Source organism: Triticum aestivum, chromosome 1B (genome assembly GCF_018294505.1).
Source record: "Triticum aestivum cultivar Chinese Spring chromosome 1B, IWGSC CS RefSeq v2.1, whole genome shotgun sequence".
Taxonomy (NCBI): domain Eukaryota; kingdom Viridiplantae; phylum Streptophyta; class Magnoliopsida; order Poales; family Poaceae; genus Triticum; species Triticum aestivum.
The window spans coordinates 220,249,444-220,271,844 of record NC_057795.1 but is presented as its reverse complement, the minus strand read 5'-3'; the positions used below and the strand labels follow the sequence as shown (position 1 = coordinate 220,271,844).

The following is a 22,401-nucleotide window of genomic DNA, read 5'->3' as shown; positions in this document are numbered from 1 at the left end:
GTCCCTTCCTGACATTTTTCCCTTGGCTTCACGAAGTTGCGTTCTTCTCTATGACATTTTATGGACATTCACACATTATCTTAGAGCAATAATATTTCGCAGCTGGCACGATCCACCTTTGCCGAGGAACTCAAGGTTGGAAGTGTGAGATTTCCTGACATTTTTCCATGGCATAATACGAAGTTGTGTTCTTCTCGATGACATTATGAGTTTCACAAATGTGCCCATGTTGTAAGTGGTAAGCCCTTTTTCTTTAACCGCGAGCAGCATGACCAAGTTTTAACACAATAGACATATGCATAGACAATGAGGGGTGACGAGCAATGAATATATAACTAAAAGAAGAAAAATGTATAAAATTAAAGTAATAGGAGCTACAGGCATGTACATACTGATTCTGCATCAGAAAAGCTTTCTACTAGACTGTTCCTCAAGACGCTACCGCACATTCTTCAAGACATAAGAGGAAGTTGGAGATCTTCCTAAAGTGTTGCATCTGTTGTCTTCTTTCTTCTTCACAGGTGTGGCGCACTCGTTGAAATCAAGAATCCTAGCTTCCGACTGCAGAAGTAATAAGGTTATTAATTAGTGAACATGATGTAGGCACTCAAGTTTCGCATTTTGTTGCAGTAAAAAGTTTCTATGTTTTCTTTTTGCATGACATGGCGGCGGTTCGAGGAACCTCATGCGAATTCAACATACCATTTTCATTGAATTTCAACACAATCAATAGCAACCATCAGTAGTAGTATTCAAAATTAGGCAGCGGTGAAGTTTACGTACCATGACATTGGATATCTGATTCGTTGTAACATGTTCCTTCTTGATAACAATATGCTTTATGTTTTCCTTATCAGAGCTTTCCATGTTACATCGGCTCCCACTTTCCAGTAGTTCATGCGCTTCCTCCAGAGCTGGAGCGTTCTGCTCATTTATTTGCTTCACCAATCCTAGAGCATCGAAAGTTGTGCCTGTTGGGCTCATGAAGAACCCATCCTAAAAAGAACAGCATGACGACAGCTACTTTAAGCGCACACGTATTACTCCAAACAGCAACGTATTGATTGGAAAATATAATTTTTGTTTGCAAGTGTACTGAACATAATTATAACTGGCCTCTATGATGCAGTAATGCAAATAAACTACCTGGAAGTTTGTGAACAAAGGAGACTTCCATGCAGAAGGAGATTCTAACCCTCTTTTGATTCCTGGGGTATCAGCCAATCTGCAAAAATAGCAGTACGGAGATTTACTATTAATGGTGGGAACTCTTTACTCACTATTAGAGGAATATCAGCAATAAAAAAGGATACCTTTTGTTGTATCATTGAGGCCGCGTAACAAGGTAAATACTCCCTCTGTAAAGAAATATAAGAGCACATCACTACTTTAGTAATCTGAACAGTCTTATATTTCTTTAGAGAGGGAGTAGTAATTTACAACAGGATAGAGAGAGCTATGGTAGGAGATTGTTATTGCAACTTAACAGACTTGGGGCAACATGAGAAAAAAGTTTACTACGAAAAGATTTAATACTTCTGTTTTGTTTGGATAAGAAATATGCTAACGTTCAGGTGGTGGTGGAAACAATACAAGTTAGGCAGCCACAACATATCTGGTACATGATTACAAATTTGTTTGAAGATCAAATCAACACAAAAATAGTTTAGGTGCAAATGTACTTATCAATCTAGTACACTTAAAATAATATTTCACATATGTTTACTTATCAACCTAGATCATGACTAATGATAAATAAGAAAAGTAATAAATTAATTAAACTTCCACATGATAAATCTCCCTGATTAAATTTACCAACATGGAAGATAATGGATTGGACTACACATGAAGAAATAGTGAACAACTTATTGAACAATAAGATAACCTATATTCTTTTTCGGAATTAAAAACATAACTTAGTTTGGAATCGTAATGTAGGATAGTCTAAAATTCATAGGAACAAGAATCAATAATTTTTAGTTAAAATGGGCATGAAATGATTTTGGCAAGATTTGATAGTATTAACCTAATTATTTTCAATATTTATTCGTGACATGACATCCATGTGGCGGCCAAGTTAGGTGGCACATGTTCTTTAAAAAAAGAATAAAGTAGAAAATATTTTAGCTATTGGTTTGCACAAGATGTGTTTCATGTGTGAACTCTCAGTTTGATAAAAATGACATACACTGATTCGATTGATGTTAAAGAACTATACAGTTCATATGTCTATTAAACAAAAGAAACTGCTTAGATAGAAAAATATAAGAGAGTATAAACCTTACATGTTTACATACTCATAATCAGCATTGATATACACTGAAGATTTTTCAACGAGAAGTTCTGTTGGTTTTGATCGAGAAGATATTATGTCTTTAGAAAAAGATTTTGTAGGGGTATTTAGCTTCCGACGTTCTGGATTTGGACAATTCCTATCAGTAAGAATCCCTGCGGATACCTGCATTAAACCATTTTGGCAAGGACAAGATCAGGTAAGGAAACATGTATAAGCACGACACTCGTTTAAATTTACCAGCTTTACATTAGTCTTGAAATTTTGTTGCCTGTTGCTGAATTATTTGCCAACTGCCCATGCTACCTTAAGAGTTAACACCCAGTTTGTACTTCCCTGGTAACCAGTATTTCAGAGTTCAGACACCGGGGATATTCCCAGTGTGTGCTACCTACCTAACCATGATTGATTGGCAATACCCTGATATTATGGTAATGAATAATAAAGGAAGAATTAGTAGTATGAGAACACTCACTAGATTGCAAGTGGTATCCCTTTCGGTAGTGGAACATCTCTATCCTTTCTCCAAAGTATTTATGTCTGCATTATCTTCAGTTTTACCCTGATAAATCAAGCGAATCATCTCGAGTGGCATCTCTGCAAGATCTCTCAGTTCTTGTGGATGGCATGGCTGAGCTACCACAATCCTTTTCAGTACCCATTTTCTTTGCAAGTCTTACATCTGGAATAGGAGAAGGGGGCTCTCTCTGCCGCTTCTTCATTATCGACGGTGTGCATGCAGAACTTTTGGCAGCACTTTTCAGCACATCATCAGGACTCCTATCACGTGTAGGGGAGCTCCATAATCTTAGTGGAGTGGAGAAGCTCATGGATGGCCTCATCAACTGTCGAATGCCAAGAGGACTATATTCTGGCAGGTCACTCGAGCTTATGAGCTCACAGCTGACAAATGGAACTTCGAGGCTTGGAAAGCAAGGAGGTTCATAGCATAAAGCTTCTGAATGCTGCTTTTGTCCTACCACGGATTTACCTGGTTTGGTGACGCTTCTCTTCCCATGGTTGTAGATTCCAAAGGTTGTGACTCTTCAACACCTGTCAGCTGTTGCTCTTTGGATTCTGGTACTATAGGCAGTGACTCTTCAACACTTGTCATCTGTTGCTCTTTGGATTCTGGTACTATAGGCAGTTCACTGGAAACAATCTGGCTAGCACGGCCTGAACAAAGAAAGGATGGAGGTACTGATGTTGCAGAACTTTGATGATGCACAGTGCCTGTCCTGCTTGATGAGTATGTATGCAATGGATAAAGCCGTTCTTCAAAATTGTTCGCAACTTCAGATGAGCATGCACTATGCTGGTAATTTGGGCTGAAGAAAGAAACAGCATTGATGGAGTCTGGTGCAGTAAGAAGACTCTGATAAGAAATATCCTGCCACAGTTCTGACTGAAGATCGAAGTCGGCTACAGAAAGGTCTTGCTGCCAGTGTATATCTGGATCATTTTCAGAGATCGACAACTGGTGACGAGTCTCTGGTGAAGTAGAGGCAGCATCGTTGGCTTTAGTATGGCATGCTTCCTGACATGAAGAGTAAGAGTCATGTGCTCCATCATTGGAATGTATTTGCCCATGACAGCCCACAGGCTCATCAACTTGCTCCACTTGAGAAGAAGAAATATTAGCCAATGCTGATTGGCTAAACTCCGAGGAATCTTGTACCTCCTGATTAACATTCAAACCACTGCCATCACTGTTTTGCTGCATCATTGCAGATGATGAATCAACATTTAGACTCCCTGTAGGACATACAACAGCTGGTAGGCCCTGGAACTGAGCCAGTAATCCTTCTGCTCTATATGATTCATATTTCTTCTTAACTGAGCTGTGCCAATGATTTTTTATTGCATTGTCCGTCCTAACAGGGAAATATAAAAACACTAGTTCAGTTATCCTTATTGTCCAAACCAGCTCAGTTAAGGATAATGCTTTAATATTTCTTATGCATTTCTTACTTGTATACAAGTATTCAACATAGAAAAGCATTAGATTTTCAAACTGTGAATACATAAGACAACCTGGAAATAAATTATTACCAATTCACAAAGCATTCACTTTTTCCAATTTTAATCGCATTACTGAAAATTCTAATTGCGTTAGCAGAGGGTAAAATTGTTACCTTCCTGGTAGAAATTTTGAAAGTTCAGCCCATTTGTTTCCGTATATGTGATGAGCCTGAATGAGCCTTATCTCCTCTTCTTGTGTCCATGCATCTTTGTTTATACCAGGATTAAGGTGATTGTGCCACCTAAATGCAGATATCCGATCAGAAACTTAGAAATTTTATACTGACTTCGTGCCCAGTTCAACGTGATCCTCAAAAATTACACCACTATTAATTTGCACTACATACGTCCCCATAAAAGAACGCGTGCTAAAATAAAACAAATATAGATTAATCATCATGCGATGAACCATAGCAATTGATCAAGAGAATACCTTCAGTAATTCAGTATCACGATTAACTACTAGTATCAATAGAATATATGGTAGAAGTTTAAGTTCCACAATAAAACATATATTCTCTCTGTTTCAAAATACATCTGCGCATTAGGTTTCATCAGTACAAGCCTTATATACTTTATGTGACATAAAATTGATGTCATTACGTTCATTTTCCAAAGTAATTATTTGTGGTTGTGAATTTGTATCACAAAAGTTACATTAATATAGTATTGGTCAAACGCTTGTCCTAGCAAAACCTAATATGCTATGTATGTTGGAACGGACGAAGTACTTTCATAGTAGCCAAAAGGTGTTAAACATGCTTCGGTACTATCCCCGGAATTGATATTATCGGTACTTATCGTGGCATATACTTCCATAGAAGGCAAAATGAGTTAATATGCCATACCTTTCCCGACATTGCTTCCCAATGCGTCCTGGCAAAGCTTGGGCGATGGTTGACCATTTCGTGGGTCCATATTTCTTTACCATCTGAATAATGACGTCATCTTCCTGAAAAGAAGGACAACGAACAGAATAATGTGGCATGTGATGTTGTTCATTATTATCCTGGGATTGGTTTCTAAAATATAGAAATCAAAATCATTCAATATGGATCTTACTTCTTTAGACCATGGCCCTTTGACTAGCTCAGGATTCAAAACCTTCTGCCACCTATGCAAGCATTGAACGTCAGTCCTATCAGGAAAACACTCAGCTGGAAGGAAAAACATGTAGTTTATCAAGCATCATATTACGATAAAGATGCAACAAGACTTTTCATTGATAGTCATGGGAAAAACTTCATACAAAAGCATAAAGTTAAGTCAAACCGTGATGAAGTCCAAGGGAAAAGTTTCATGTACATGCATCTAAGAAAACATAGATGTGCATCATATGTTTAGAACATGTTTACCAAAACACGCCATGCTAAATTAGTATCAAATGTGCCTTGTACAAAATAGACAAGTAGGTGTAGCCAAAAACTGTTGAACCTTTTGTCTTTAGTATGCAAGGCATGTTTGATCACATCTAATCATATTTTTTACTCTAGTTAGCGATATCTGAAATGATATGGCCACCATATTTAAAGAATACTGGCAATTTCTTGTAGTAGATCAGTTGTAAGATGGAGCCACCATAATATAACAATGAAGTTTGAGAACAGTATGTACAAAGTGTAGCATTTACTGGTGCGCAAAATAAGAAAAACACAAGCATTATCCAGGAGGGCATATTTATTGTTAACCCTTGGTGCAAACTTGATATGTGTATTAGTTAGGCCATCAATTAATCTGCTCGTCAGTCGTCCTTGAGGCTCTTGGTTCAGATTTTGACGACTAGGTGTACCTGCCCGCGCTAGACCCATGGCGGCATTCTGTTGGCCTGGAAGAGTAGTGAGGTGACCATCACCAATCCTCTCTACCCCGCCCGGTGCCGGCATGCCGTGGTGGATCACCATGGTCTACGACCCCAGCATGACGACGCCAAGATTGCCTTCCTACAGGAGCTACGTGACATCCGCGATGAATGCCCTGGGCCATGGATGTTTTGCGGGGACTTCAACCTCATATACCGCGACGAGGACAAGAACAATGCGAACATCAACCGCCGCATGATGGGTCGCTTCAGACGCGTGCTCAACGACCTAGCGCTTAAAAGAGGTATACCTCAACGGGAGACGCTACACTTGGTCGAACGAGCAATCACCCCCGACCCTCGTCCACCTCGACCGTGTACTCTGCGCCACGGACTGGGAGGAGCTGCATGGCGCGTGTCCCCTTTGCTGCCTCGCCTCCGTTGTCTCCGACCACAGCCCCCTCTACCTGGATTGGATTGCTCTCCGGTGGCGCCGACGCATCGGCGTTTCCACTTCAAGGATTTCTGGATCCACCTTGACGGCTTCCACGACGTCATCGCGGAAGAATGGAACACGGTCCACGAGACTGATCCATTCCGGCGCTTCATGATGCGCATGCAGGCCACCGCGCGCAAGCTCACGAGCTGGAGCTCGCGGACCGTCGGCAACGTGCGCCTCAAGCTGGCAATCTCTCGGGAGCTTCTCCTCCGGCTCGACACAGCGCAGGAGGGCAGGGCCTTGTCCCCGCATGAGGACTGGCTGCGTCATTAGATCAAGGCCTCCTATCTGGGCCTTGCTTCTTTGGAGCGCACCATTGCCCGCCAACGCGCCCGCTCGCGACCCTAAAGGACGGCGACGCCAACACATCGTTCTACCACCAGCAGTGCACCTATCAGCGACAAAAGAAGATGGTGCACAGCCTTGTGGTCGACGATGAGGTGATCACAGACTCGAGCAACATGGCTGTGGCGGCATACACGCACTTTGATGCCCTGCTTGGCACCGCTATGCCCCGGGAGTGCACTCTGGACCTCTTCGCCCTCATCACGCCTGCCAACCTAGACGACCTCGAGGCACCCTTCGATGCAGAGGAAATCTGGCAGGCCGTCAAGCGAATGCCTGCGCGCAAGGCGCCAGGTCCAGACGGCTTCTATGCAGAATTCTTGCACGCATGTTGGCCAACCGTCAAACAAGACCTTGTTGACGTATTCCAGCAGCTATTCGCGCTTCAAGGCCGGGGTTTTAGCTGCCTAAACCAGGCGCTCCTCCTGTTGCTGCCTAAGCGCGCAGACGCTCGCAGCCTCGGCGATTACAGGCCCATAAGCCTCATCCACCTCGTCGCCAAGATCTCCGCAAAGGTTCTTTCGTTGTGACTCGCACCTAAGCTCAACGCACTCGTCAGCGCAAACCAGAACGCGTTCATCCCTGGGCGCAGCTTACACGATAACTTCGTCCTGGTGCGGCAGTCCGTGCGCCTCCTCCATCAGCTTGGGGCCCCTCGCGTACTGATAAAGCTCGACTTGGCATGGGCCTTCGACTCGATCAGCTGGCCGTTCCTCTTTGAGGTCCTGCGCCACTACGGATTTGGCGACCGTTTCCTGGACTGGTTGGCCATTCTTCTTTCCTCGGCCATTTGGCACCGATGCGGGTTTCGACAAGGCGATCCCCTCTCACCCCAGCTATTCATCCTAGCGGTCGACACGCGTGGCCGCCTCCTACGCCGTGCCACCAAGCTGGGCATCCTGCAGCAGCTCCACCCCGGCGACCGATCCCTGTCGTATCGCTATATGCGGACAATGTGATCCTATTCTGCCACCCCTCGCCGGGCGACATCCTGCGGTCCAAGCAATCCTGCGGCTCTTTGGACGTGCCTTGGGCCTCCAAGTGAACTTCCTAAAGAGTTAGGCCACCCTTTTTCGCTGCGATGACGACGAGGTGGCGCCAGTCATCGGTTTGCTTGGCTGCCCCATCGTGGAATTGCCGATCACCTACCGTGGCATCCCATTGACGATCAGGCGCCCCTACACTGCTCAACTTCAGCCCATGATCAACAAAACCGTTGGCATGCTCCCTACATGGAAGGCGCGGTCATGAACAAATGAACAAGGCCGGCCGCCTCGCGTTCGTCAAAGTCGTGCTCAGCGCAATCCCTATCCATCAGCTGCTGGTTCTAGCACCTCCGAAGAGGATCATCAAGGTGCTTGAGAAAATCCAGAGAGGATTCCTCTGGGCAGGATGCACAAAAGCCAATGGTGGCAATTGCCACGTTAACTTGCGGCGCATCGCTCGGCCGATCTCGCTTGGAGGACTAGGCGTCCACGACCTCGAGCGGATCGGCCTCGTGCTACGCACACATTGGCTGTGGCTAAGCCGCACTGACAGCACTAGAGCTTGGAGCGGCCTTGATCTACAGTTCTCCGACGATGAGCGTGCCTTCTTCTTCGCCTTGACAACCATGCAAATCGGCAAGTTCTGGGAGGACAGCTGGATCGCCGGACGCTCGGTCCGCGAGATCGCGCCACGACTATACTCCTGCATCCCAAAGCGCCGCCGAATACTGCGAACGGCCTTCAGGCTAACCGTTGGGGGCATGACATCCAAGGCACCATTGGCATACAGGAGATCGGCGATTCTTCCATTGGCTCGCTCATCTCGATCGGTGCTGGACCGCTGACCGCCTCGCCCGCCGCGGCCTGCAGCACCCTGTGTGCTGCCCGCTATGCGACCAGGCGCCGGAGACCATCCAACATCTCCTCCTTGCTTGCCCATTCTCATGACAGATATGGTACGAGGTACTGTGCTGGCTGAGGGTACCCTGCAACCCGCCTGACAGCGAGCCATCGATCAATTCTTGGTGGCTCTCCACGAGGCAGCTCACGCCCAAGCCCATGCGCAAGGGCCTCGCCATCGCGACCCTGCTCATACCCTGGATGATTTGGAAACACCAAAATTATTGTGTCTTTGAGAGAGCCAGCCCCTCAATTGCGGCACTAATGACCAAGATCAAGGAGGAGGCGGCCCTCTGGGCTAGAGCTGGAGCGTTGGGGCTTCGCGCCCTCACCCCCCAAACCTGGGATGTACACTGATTTCGCGCTTTTGCATTGTATGTTTGCCTCCTACGAGGATTGTAACCCAAACTTTCCGCCTTTTCAATGAAATGAAACGCAAAGATCTTTTGCGTTTTCTCAAAAAAAGGCCATCAATTGATTGAGAAAACGTAAAAACACATTCATAGAGGTGGACTAAAAGCATATATGTTGAGCACATGAGCCTTGGGCCCTACAGCCAGCATGACTGCAAGATTCAATATTTTAGGAGTTAGTATGCAACACGTAAGGCATCCATCTAGGCTATACAGATTGAGTTTGCTTTAGCTAGGTGGTGTTCAATTCGTCCTTTAACCTGTACTTATGTGATAGTATACTTGTTCCGGTTACCTAAAAAGCTGTATTTTTGGACAGAGGGAAAGTAAACTTTTGAAACTTCGACTTCCAATATGTGATAGTATACTTGTTCCAGTTCCCTAAAAAGCTGTATTTTTGGACAGAGGGAAAGTAAACTTTTGAAACTTCGACTTCCAATATCAATATGTTGTGATATCAATATGTTGTGACAGATATTAGTTGTGAAAGTTGTGTTCAATTTGGCCTTTAACCTGTACTTATGTGGATAGACTCAGAGGTACGGCTCAAGAGACCTATACATGGACACAAAGGGGGGGAACGGCAATTTTTTGATAAATTGCGAAAGCCAGGACTTGAACTAAAGACCTTGGTCTCTGGTACCATGTAAAGCTTCATGCACTAGCCAACGCAACCAAAAGATGTTCCCAATAAATAAGGAGTTAGCAATCCATGGATCGCAAAATTATGGACGGTTCCTGTAACACATACATGACCATGAGGTTCACCATAACTTGCACAGGAAAAGGATGCCATAATACGCCATTCAGTTCTTTTCATTATAAAACATGGACATGGAATCATCTAAATACACAAAAACCAAAATTAGAATGTTTCTTCTCCCACTTACAAAAATACTAGGCACTTTTGACTATATCACGGCAATCAAACTTTTGCAAATGTAACCAGAGTATCTTGCGATACTATCTCAAGCAGAAACTCTAACTAGGTAGAACTGGGGTACTGAGTACTCCCTCCGTCCAGAAATACTTGTCATCAAAATGAATAAAAGGGGATGTATCTAGATGCATTTTAGTTTTAGATACACCCCTTTTTGTCTATTTTGATGACAAGTATTTCCGGACGGAGGGAGTAGTTAACATGAGCATTGTGTGATTTATTAACCAGCGAGCAGCAGTGAAACAAATGAGCCTCATTTCAGATATGTCAGTTTGGATACTTGCAACAAAAATCAACATTCCATAAAATACACGTCTGGAGAGAAATTTCGAGTTATAGAGTGGCAGAGATTAAAGCAATAGTGCTAGCAAATACAATAACTGAACAATTTTTTAACTGTTGTGTTGGTTACCAAAATACCTATCTTTTTCCAATTTTTCCCATTGTGGATTTCAACAGCCTTCCGAAGTATATCGTCCTACAATGGAGTAGCATACATATAGAACATCAGAATACATGAGTGTACCTGCTTTAGACACAAAAATTCCAAGCGTATACTATTTATGGCCGGCACTATTAAATTTATTATACATATGCACAATTACCAAATATGTTACTCCCTCCGATCCATATTAATTGTCGCTGGTCTGTACTAAATCAGCGATAATTAATATGGATCAGAGTGAGTACAAGAAATATTTGGGACAAAGTCAAGTTCTGTGTATAAATCTCAGTCAGGTAGTCTACAGTACCGAAGAACCGAACCTATGCTTCTGAAAAATATATTTAGCCAAGAGTTACGCAAAACCGGATTTCAAAGCTTTACCTCTTCCAGGGTCCAATTTCCTTTGGTCGAGCGCCTTGCTGGACCCGTTGTCCTCCTAAAGTACAAAAAATCAGATCCATAAAGTTACATGTATAATACAAAATCTGGTGCATGGTTCTTTGACAATTATTTTACCCATTGGACAACCGCCCCTTCTGTGGTCCACTGCTGGCTCTTCCATCAGGCACAGCCAAAGCAGAGGGTGAACCCTCAGCGGCCTTCTTTGAAGTCCTTCCCTTGTCACTTGTCATTGCGAGTGAACACTGAAAATTCAATTTCCACTCTGTAGCAGAAGCCAGGGAAGGGTCTAAGAATCATTATAATGTCAAACCCCCAGTGAGTCCTTCAACGAGTTGTGTCGCTGAAGGAGAATAGGTCATAGGCTGCCAAAAAGTAAAGAGGACCAAAGTAGGTTATTAATCAATCAAGAAATACTAATAGCAGCAGCACTAAGAAATGGAGCATACGACTTGTAGGCTATGGTTTTCTTCAGAATCATCGTTTCAGCAAAAGATACATAAATAAGTAATCAAAAAATAACCACCAAGCACCAACGTTTCACGAGCACACCAGCCTATCCCTCCCAAGTTTAATGTGTTGCCAGTACTACTCTGACTCCACTACTTTCATACACCACAGCCTTGGTGTGCCCCCAACCTCACCCCTTTTGTTACCAAAACCTCCATCACCAGAGTATGAGGTATCACCACTTACAATAGGTCACATACCGTCCAATAACTGTAACCTCAACCACATGACCACAAATAAAACTCCTCATTTTGTACATCATGCTCGGCTGTGTTTGTCTGTGTCGGTGTATATCCCTAGCAAGTGTAGGTAATAAATATTTCAGAAAATCCACAAAATTCGTCATCGTATCGGAGCTACAGGTGGTGGCTACTAAACCCCTGAATAATTGCCAATGTAAAGGCTCTGAAGAATGTAAAAGCAAGTAATGAGATTCTCCAATTGAGTCACAGAGACAGCGATAGTTTGGTCGAATTTTTTGTTACCAATCTATAACTCAGTGAGTATGAGCCACCATATGACGAATTTCCCTCTATGCTTTCAGGAGACCAAAACGACAGGGGTCTGTTTATTAATTATCCCTGGACTAGGCAGCCTTGGTTGGTTGTCTCGTCCACTATGGGCAGGACCTGACTGCACCATCCCATCTCCATCTTAATGATGGTATGTGACATTCTTGTTATGCACTAATGTTATGGGTGAACACAGGCAAATCATGAACCATAGAACCCTCCTTTAGCAAAACCAAATCTTGAACCACTAAACCCTTATGTGTCTCCTCAAAATTGTGATGTGATTTTTTCAAGGTATGAGGAGCCTTGAAAGGTTCAATATTAGCCTGCTTTGCAAATGGTGGTGGACACAATTGAACCTTTCAAGGTTCCTCATATCACAAGAATCTAACCGCCCCCCGTCTGCTAGCCCGTATTAAAAGATCAAAAGAATCTGACCGTCCCCCACACACAAGAAACACTAAGATCTTGCAGGCAGGGCCCCAACATCACCAACTAGCAATCTTCGCCCAATCCTCGGTCATAACCAACATTCTTTGCATATATATTTTTTTTTTGCACATTGCGGATACAAGAAATTTTCTCCTGGAAACCGAATCCAACGTGATCGGAGACGCATCCAGCAATGTAGCGGAACCCCCCGGAGACAAAATCCGCGTGAGAACCCTTGATATGAAAAAAAAATCCACAGCAAACTCCTTCTAAGATCCGGCGAATGGTCGCCCCACCAAACGGGCCGACATCACCTGCAACCCAGGGAGTCGGCGATGGAAAAGAAAACGGAGATTTCTACCTTTCCATTGGAAACAAGAAAGACGGGGGTAAACGCAAGAAAGCTTGCCTCTCCGGTGGATCTGACGCGGCGCGTCCGCCTGCCCCAGCAGCGATTGACCCGCGCCGCCTGAGCCTCCTGCCGCCTCCGCCACCAAATCCCTAATCGCCCGAGCACAAAAGGAAAAGTTTCTCTTTCTTTATTGGATTGAAATGCAAAATAGTCTTCTCTTCCCTTCCCTTCGCCTCGGAGGTTTAAATTGGTGGATGCGACAGACTGGAAGAGTAGGAAGTGGAGTGGAAAGGACGGCTCGGATGTCGGTTACCGGCGGAACCGATAGGTATGAGCCGTTTGCTCAACGGCTAGCCTGCCGCTTCGGCGGATTTTGAATACCAACGGCTGGCCACTGGGACTGGCCGGTGAGCGGAAGTGTCGAGGGTCTCTCGATAGCGGCTTTTACCGGTTGGTTCAGTTTATGCAGATTTTTGTTGTTGCCACTCCATATTTTGCAAAAAAAAAAAATTATGCCATTCTAGATTTTGACATTTCACTTTTGTCACTCTTAGCTTTTGACAATTATCACAATTGCCATTTCGTGGCAAAAGCAAAATAATTTTATTTTATTTTTTCACTCTTAGCTTTTGAAATGTATCGCAATTGCCATTCTAATTTTTTTTGCTTTTGCCACGGGAATGACATTTGTGACAATTGTCAAAAACTAAGAGTGCCAAAAGTGAAATGTCGGCTTCCTCATCCTCCGGTCCATTGTTGGCGGCTATGGGATTGCTCAGCCTCAGGCCAGGGGGAACCCCCTGTTCGGCTTGCCCGAGCTGGCAGCGGCGGCGCCCGCGGGTGCCGTTTTCCTTCTTGGAGGCGCTGCTACGGCCTTCTGTTGTGCCCCTCCTCGAGCTCAGGGGAAACCCTAGGTCTGGCTTCTCCAGACCGGATGGCGACGGCGTCTCAGCGTTGTCTTCCTTCTTGAAGGCACTATCTTGCTCGCTCGTGGTGCCCCCGTTGGTGTCCATGATGATGTGTTCGCCGCTCTTGGTTTTGGATTGGTTGGTTCTAGCTGTGTTGTTTCTTTTGTTCGGGCTGAGCATCCTTTGCCTCTGTGCTCCGGGCACCATGTTCACGCCTGTCTGCGTTCGTGTTATGTGTTGTATCCTTTACTGTACTGTTTCTACTCCTTCTATCAATGAAATGATACATAATTTTTGCGTATTCGCGAAAAAAGTGAAATGTCAAAATCTAGAGTGGCATAAGGAAAATTGGCAAAATCTAGAGTGGCAAAAACGAAAAAAAATCCCTTCAGTTTAACCTCGTGGAGAGAACCACCAGCTCAAACCACCGGGCCGCTTCAAAGTGGCTGACAAGCCAAAACATGTCCCAAAGCAGACTTTCGTCCCTCTTTAATAAAAACATAAATCAAACAAAGTACACGTTCAAACGATACAAGATGGTGAGATAGCTCTTTAACAAAGCAGATCATATGCTACTTGCACCGTGTAGAAGCAAACTACTACACTACCAAAGGAGAACATAGGAGAAATTGAGAACAAGCCCCCGCCACATCCTAAGACACCTAAACTCCTCGACAGCACCCCCAAAAGGGAGAACGTCACAAAGTGTCGTCGCTGCCTAGTCTCACCGGACAAGGGTCTTCATCCGGAACTATGAAGCAGAGATGAGATTCACGACGACGTCTTCAAGAAGAGAGCGGCGTCGCCGCCGCCAGTGCAAAAAGCGCGGAGCTTTCATTTAGCAACCCACCCTTGTCACCACGAGGCCTCCAAGCTAAGCGTGACATGCCCAAACCCTTGATTAGATCTAGGCAACGTCCAACAGAGGATGCGCCTAAGCCACCAACCGCTACCCCCTCGTCGCCCACACAACCACGGAGGAAGCCACCACCGTTGCCATGGTGCCGCCGGAGATCCAACCATGCAGACCACCATGCGGAGCCGCCGCCCCGGCATCCATGTCCAAGACATCATCCACTGCCCACAACACAATGTACCAACCATGGTACGAGGAGTAAAAGGCAGATCCTTCCACTCCTAGCCTGACATCAGAAACAAAGTTTGGGACGGCACCACCATTGTAGGGGGCCCACCTTTGTGACCCCAGTCAGTCCCGGTGGGCCGAGGGGGGTAGAACTCTTGACTCCTGATGGTCGTCGGTGAGCACCCTCGCATGACGCCATGTATGTGGCCCTCGATGTCGTGTTGCTCGACAATAAAACGATGTCCCGACCACCACTCACATCCATCGTCCCCGCAGCGCAAGGGACCTCACCACCCATGGGAACCACCCGGATCGAGCCCAATCTCACCTACCCGGAGCCGCATCTCTGACTCACCTCGGGGCCTGACTAGATCCACCGAGCGTGAACCCCCCGATCACTGCCATGCCATCGGCTTATACCGAGGAGATGGGAGACCGCTACCACCACTCCGAGCTGTCGGTGAGGCACGACCGCCAAAGAACAGCACCACCCCCACAGACCCGCACCGCCAACACCCTGGACAACCCGACACCACGGCCTCCACCGACAGCCATGCCGCACCAAGTCGCACCACCACACCGGACCCCAGTAGCGCCCACCGCCATCGGAGACAGCCAACGCGCGCCACCACAGCCCGCGCCGCCCGTGAAATGGCGGTCGGAGGAGCCGCTTCACACTAGTTTCGATTTGGCAGCCCCTCATCTTCGTCCCGAGCACACCCCACTGCCACAACACACCGCTAGCCCTCCCACACCACGGGCATGACCCACCCATTCGCAAAGGAAGCCCAGGTGACGCGCCGCCTTGGTCCAACATTGCGCCTCCACACAGGGTCGCTGACCCACGTCGAACTCCACCGTGCTAGGTAGAGAGCGGACCCCGCCGCCGCCAGCACCTTCAGGGCTTTGCCCGGAGGCGCAGATCGACGACAACGAGGGAAGGAGGGAAGAAGGAGGCCTAGTAGCCGCCAGTGCCGGGTGCGTCCCCTAGGTTGCTCGCGGGAGTGAGGCGATGGGAAGCGGGCCTTTTTTGTGTCCCACAAGCACAAGATGTAAGCTACCTTGAAAACAAAATCCCCTAAAAAACTATAAAAAAAATTAAACATCTACATTGTTGGGACCTTTGACATTGCAACATCTTTGCCATCGCAAGCATCGACGTTGTTGCGGTCAATGCTGTCGTTGCCGCACCGTCGACTCGTTGCAGCATCAACATTGTTGCATTCGCCGCTTCATAGCATCAACATCGTAACGTTGCCACCATTGCACTCGCCGCAGTGCCTTGTGCCGCTTGAAGCGAGCAGATCTCATCGTGTCTGAGAGAGAAGGAGAGAAGTAATGGAGCATGTGGGAGGAAAGAGATGAACGATGCACGTGAGGATAACCATGTAGCTTGAGATGTCTCTAGCGAGATAGTGGGGTCCACGTGACAACCGTTGAGCAAAGGACGTGGCTTTTTCAGCAAAAACTGTAGGGGGGATCTGTACTGTGACTTTTATTTTTCATTAATAAGATGGAGCCATATACATATGGATGTACATCATGTGACTACATATAATCTTTCAAAAATAGTCTAACCAGTTCTGTATACCCTCCTTTAGACTAGGCTTGGCCTTTTTTATGATGGTGCCAAAATGTTCTTTGAAGCATGAGATACGGTATTCTATATTTCTATTCTTTGACAAAAAATAATATTGTTTCTATGCTTATGTGACGCCCGGGTACTTAAGCTACAAAAACCTCTGCTAATGATACCACATCACCACGATTACTGTTGTTAATCTCGCGATGATTCAAATCTCTTCAAAATTTCCAAATTAAGTTAAACAATAAAAGTTTTCAAATGTCAAAACTAAAATGTTCAAAGTGTTGCAAATATTCCATAACTAATTATGGTGGTGAACCAACATTTTTGCAAAGTGTTTAAATGACCTAAACTAATTAAAACAATGGTTAAAACAATGATTAATTGCTTTTTAAATTATAAAAATATTAAACTATTTTATTTAAACCTCAAACTATCTGTAGCGGTGGCATAATTTATTAATGCTAATTTTAGGAGCTAAGTATATATTTTATAAAACTAAAAATAAGATGAAACTAAAAGAAAATAGAAAAGGTTAAAGAAAAGGCAAAAGTTAAAAGAAAGAAAACCCCCTGCCTCCCCCCTGGGCATTAGGCCACAATGAGCCGAGGCAGCCCAGCCACCCCCAACCAGCTGTCTAACCCTAGGCCTCCCCCACTGTCTCCCGCACGAACCCCCACTCTCCCTCGTTCGCTCCTCGCGTCGTTACCCACGACACACACACACACACACACACACACACACACACACACACACACACACACACACACACACACACACACACACACACACACACACACACACACACACACACACACACACACACACACACACACACACACGGACGCACAGGGAAGGGGCGCATCTGTTCGATACCCCTCTTCCCGACGCGCTCGAAGGCCGCCACCAGCCAGCACTGAGTGCCGCCACTCCTGACCTCCGCTCTCGCGCCGCCGCTGACTAGCACCACCATGCCCAACTGGTTCGCCTGCTCCATCCTCGTCGACTGCAAGGAACAGATCGAGACCGGAGCCACCACAACCTCGGCATCGACTGCTTCTTCCCAAAGGCCGTCGTTGCTACGTCTTGAGCTTGCGTTGGTTTTCCTCGAAGAGGAGAGGGTGATGCAACAAACTGTAGCGTAAGTATTTCCCTCAGTTTTGAGAATCAAGGTATCAATCTAGTAGGAGACTCCTCAAAAGTCCCACGCACCTACACAAACAAACTAAGAACTCGCAACCAACGCAATAAAGGGGTTGTCAATCCCTTCACGGCCACTTGCGAAAGTGAGATCTAATAAAGATAGTATGATAAGATAAATATATTTTTGGTATTTTGTAATATAGATGCAAAAAGTAAAGATGCAAATAAAGGTAGATTGAAAGCAAATATGATAAGAGATAGACCCGGGGGCCATAGGTTTCACTAGAGGCTTCTCTCAAGATAACATAAGTATTACGGTGGGCAAACAAATTATTGCCGAGCAATTGATAGAAAAGCGCATAGTTATGAGATTATCTAGGCATGATCATGTATATAGGCATCACCTCCATCACAAGTAGACCGACTCCTGCCTGCATCTATTACTATTACTCCACACATCGACCGACTCCTGCCTGCATCTAGAGTATTGAGTTCATAAGAACAGAGTAACGCATTAAGCAAGATGGCATGATGTAGAGGGATAAACACATGCAATATGATATAAACCCCATCTCGTTATCCTCGATGGCAACAATACAATACGTGCCTTGCAACCCTTTCTTTCACTGGGTAAGGACACCGCAAGATTGAACCCAAAGCTAAGCACTTCTCCCATGGCAAGAAAAACCAATCTAGTAGGCCAAACCAAACTAATAATTCGAAGAGACTTGCAAAGATAACTCAATCATACATAAAAGAATTCAGAGAAGATTCAAATATTATTCATAGATAAACTTGATCATAAACCCACAATTCATCGGATCTCGACAAACACACCGCAAAAAGAGTTTACATCGAATAGATCTCCACAAGAGAGGGGGAGAACATTGTATTGAGAACCAAAAAGCGAGAAGAAGCCATCTAGCTAATAACTATGGACCCGTAGGTCTGTGGTAAACTACTCACAAGTCATCGGAGGGGCAAGGATGTTGATGTAGAGGACCTCCGTGATTGATTCCCCCTCCGGCAGAGTGCCGACGAAGGCTCCAAGATGAGATCTCCCGGATACAGAAGGTTACGGCAGTGGAAATTGTGTTTCGTGGTGCTCTTGGATGTTTTCGGGGTACGTAGGTATATATAGGAGGAAGAAGTACGTCGGTGGCCGCCCGAGGGGCCCACAAGACAGGGCGCGCGCCCTTAAGGGGGGGGGGGCGGCCCCCTATCTCGTGGGTCCCTCAGGAGCTTCTTGACTTGCACTCCAAGCTCTCTGGATCAGGTTTGTTCCAAAAATCACGCTCCCGAAGGTTTCATTCCGTTTGGACTCCCTTTGATATTCCTTTTCTTTGAAATGCCGAAATAGGCAAAAAAACAGCAATATGGGCTGGGCCTCCGGTTAATAGGTTAGTCCCAAAAATGATATAAATGTGTAAAATAAAGCCCATAAACATCCAAAAGGGATAATATAATAGGATGGAACAATCAAAAATTATAGATACGTTGGAGGCGTATCAAGCATCCCCAAGCTTAATTCCTGCTCGTCCTCGAATAGGTAAATGATAAAAAGAGAATTTTTGGTGTGGAATTCTACCTAGCATAATTCATAATGTAATTTTCTTTATTGTGGCACGAATGTTCAGATCCTAATGAATACAAAATAAAAGTTCACATTGACAAAAGAAATAGTAATACTTCAAGCATACTAATCAAAGTAATCATGTCTTCTCAAAATAACATGGCAAAAGAAAGTTCATCCCTACAAAATCATATATTTAGGCTATGCTTCATTTTCGTCACACAAAGATGTTCCCAACTTATATACCCCCGATGACAAGCCAAGCAATTGTTTCATACTTAAATAATCTCAAACTTTTTCAACCTTCACGCTATACATGAGCGTGAGCCATGGATATAGCACTATGGGTGGAATAGAATATGATGATGGGGATTGTGTGGAGAAGACAAAAAAAGGAAAGTCTCACATTGACGAGGATAATCAATGGGCTATGGAGATTCCCATCAATTGATGTTAACGTGAGGAGTAGGGATTGCCATGCAACGGATGCACTAGAGCTATGAATGCTCAACAAAAGAAAACTAGTGGGTGTGCATCCAACTTGCTTGCTCACGAAGACCTAGGGCATTTGAGGAAGCCCATCGTAGGAATATACAAGCCAAGTTCTATAATGAAAAATTCCCACTAGTATGAAAAAGACAACTTATGAGACTCACTATATGAAAAACATGGTGCTACTTTGAAGCACAATATATGAGACTCACTACATGAAGAACAAGGTGCTACTTTGAAGCACAAGTGTGGAAAAAGAGATAGTAACATTGCCCTTTTTATTTATTTTCTTTTTTCTTTTTCTTTATTTTCTTTTCATTTCTTTTTTTGGGCCTTCCTTTTTTTTCTTTTGGCCTTTTTTTCCTTTTTTTTCTTTGGGCAATGTTCTAATAATGATGATCATCACACTTCTATTGATTACAACATAAGAATTACAACTCGAACCTAGAACAAGATATGACTCTATATGAATGCCTTCGGCGGTGTACCGGGATGGTGCAATGAATCAAGAGTGACATGTATGAAAAATAATGCAAGGTGGCTTTGCCACAAATACGATGTCAACTACATGATCATGCAAATGGAAATATGACAAAAGTAAAGTATGTCATGATGATGATGATCGGAACGGTGGAAAGTTGCATGGTAATATATCTCGGAATGGCTATGGAAATGCCATAATAGGTAGGTATGGTGGCTGTTTTGAGGAAGATATAAGAAGGTTTATGTGTGATAGAGCATATCGTATCACGGGGTTTGGATGCACCGGCGAAGTTTGCACCAGCTCTCAAGGTGAGAAAGGGCAATGCACGGTACCAAAGAGGCTAGCAAAGGCGGAAAGGTAAAAGTGCGTATAATCCATGGACTCAACATTAGTCAAAAGAACTGATATACTTATTGCAAAAATTTAGAAGTCATCGAAAACCAAGTACTACGTGCATGCTCCTAGGGGGATAGATTGGTAGGAAAAGACCATCGCTCGTCCCCGACCGCCACTCATAAGGATGCACAAGCCAGGTACACTTCGTGTTTCAAATTTGTTACACAACTTTAACCATACGTGCATGCTATGGGACTTGCTAACTTCAACACAAGCATTCTTTAAATTCATAATCACCCAACTAGCATGACTTTAATATCACTACCTCCATATCTCAGAACAATTATCAAGTATCAAGTTGATCATAGCATCCAATTCACTTTTCTATGATAGTTTTTATTATACCCAACTTGGATGCTCATCATTCTAGGACCAATTTTATAACCATAGCAAATACCATGCTGTTCTAAAAGACTCTCAAAATAATATAAGTGAATCATGAGAGACTAGTAATTTCTTCAAAATTAAGACACCAACATGCTCTAAAAGGTATAAGTGAAGCACTAGAGCAAAAACTATCAAGCTCAAAAGATATAAGTGAAGCACATAGAGTATTCTAGCAAATTCTAATCAAATAGGCTTCTCCCAAAAGGTGTGTACAGCAAGGATGATTGTGGTAAACTAAAAACCAAAGACTAATATAATACATGACGCTCCAAGCAAAACACACATCATGTAGCGAATAAAAATATAGCTCCAAGTAAAGTTACCAATGAACAAAGACGAAAGAGGGGACGCCTTCCCGGGGCATCCCCAAGCTTAGGCTTTTGGCTATTCTTGAATATCTTGGGGTGCCATGGGCATTCCAAAGCTTAGGCTCTTGCCACCCTTTATTCCATAGTCCATAAAAGCTTTACCCAAAACTTGAAAACTTCACAACACAAAACTCAACAGGAAATCTTATAAGCTCCGTTAGTGAAAGAAAACAAAACCACCACATAAGGTACTGCAATGAACTCATTATTTATTTAATTTGGTGTTAAACCTACTGTATTCCAACTTCTTTTTGGTTCATAGACTGAATTACTAGCCATAGATTCATTGAAATAAGCAAACAACACACGAAAAACAGAATCTGTCAAAAACAGAACAGTTTGTAGCAATTTGTAACTAATGCAAACTTCTGGAACTCTAAAAATCCTAGAAAAATAAGAAGTCCTGGAAAATTTATCTATTGAACAGAAGCAAAAAGAATCAATGCAAAAGAACTTTCTTGTGATTTAACAAAATTATATTCGTTCGCGCAAAGTTTTTGTTTTTCAGCAGAATCAAATCAACTATCATCGTAGGTTATCCTATAGGTTCTACTTGGCACAAACACTAATTAAAAGATAAAAGCACATCTAAACAAAAGGTAGATGCAAGATTTATTACTAAACAGGAGCAAAAGCAAAAAAATAAAGAAAATTGGGTTGCCTCCCAACTAGCGCTATTGTTTAACGCACCTAGCTAGGCATAAAAAACAAAGATAGATCTAAGTGATGCCGTAATAATAAGATAGATCTTGAAAGCTCATCTCATATTCTCTACGTTCGGTAGCAAGTTTCCTTTGAGGTAAGTAAAAGTAATCAAAAGTGCTAAATTTAGTGGGACAAAGATCCCCAAGATCAATCACAGGAGGAACGGGTTCCTCCTTTGGCCCTTCATACTGCACAACTATTTCATCACTAAAAGCATTCTTTTGGCAAAATCTTGTGAGCCTATACTCAAGAGAGTATCCTAGCTCATTATTTCGAAGGGAAAAATCATTATTAAGCTCGTTAATGCAATCAACCAAGACATTGGTAGGAACCTTTTTTCTAAGGTTTTCATTAAAAGCGACATAGTCCGAAGATTGAAAACGTCTAATTTCCTCTTGATCATAGAGGATCGCTTCTATGGGAGGACGAC

General features: G+C 44.1%; 1 pseudogene; it reads right to left on the bottom strand.

Moving 5' to 3' along the window:
- Nucleotides 1–246: 246 nt before the first annotated feature.
- On the bottom strand, nt 247–13,214 carry LOC123116857 (transcription factor MYB3R-4-like; annotated as a pseudogene).
- Nucleotides 13,215–22,401: the final 9,187 nt, after the last annotated feature.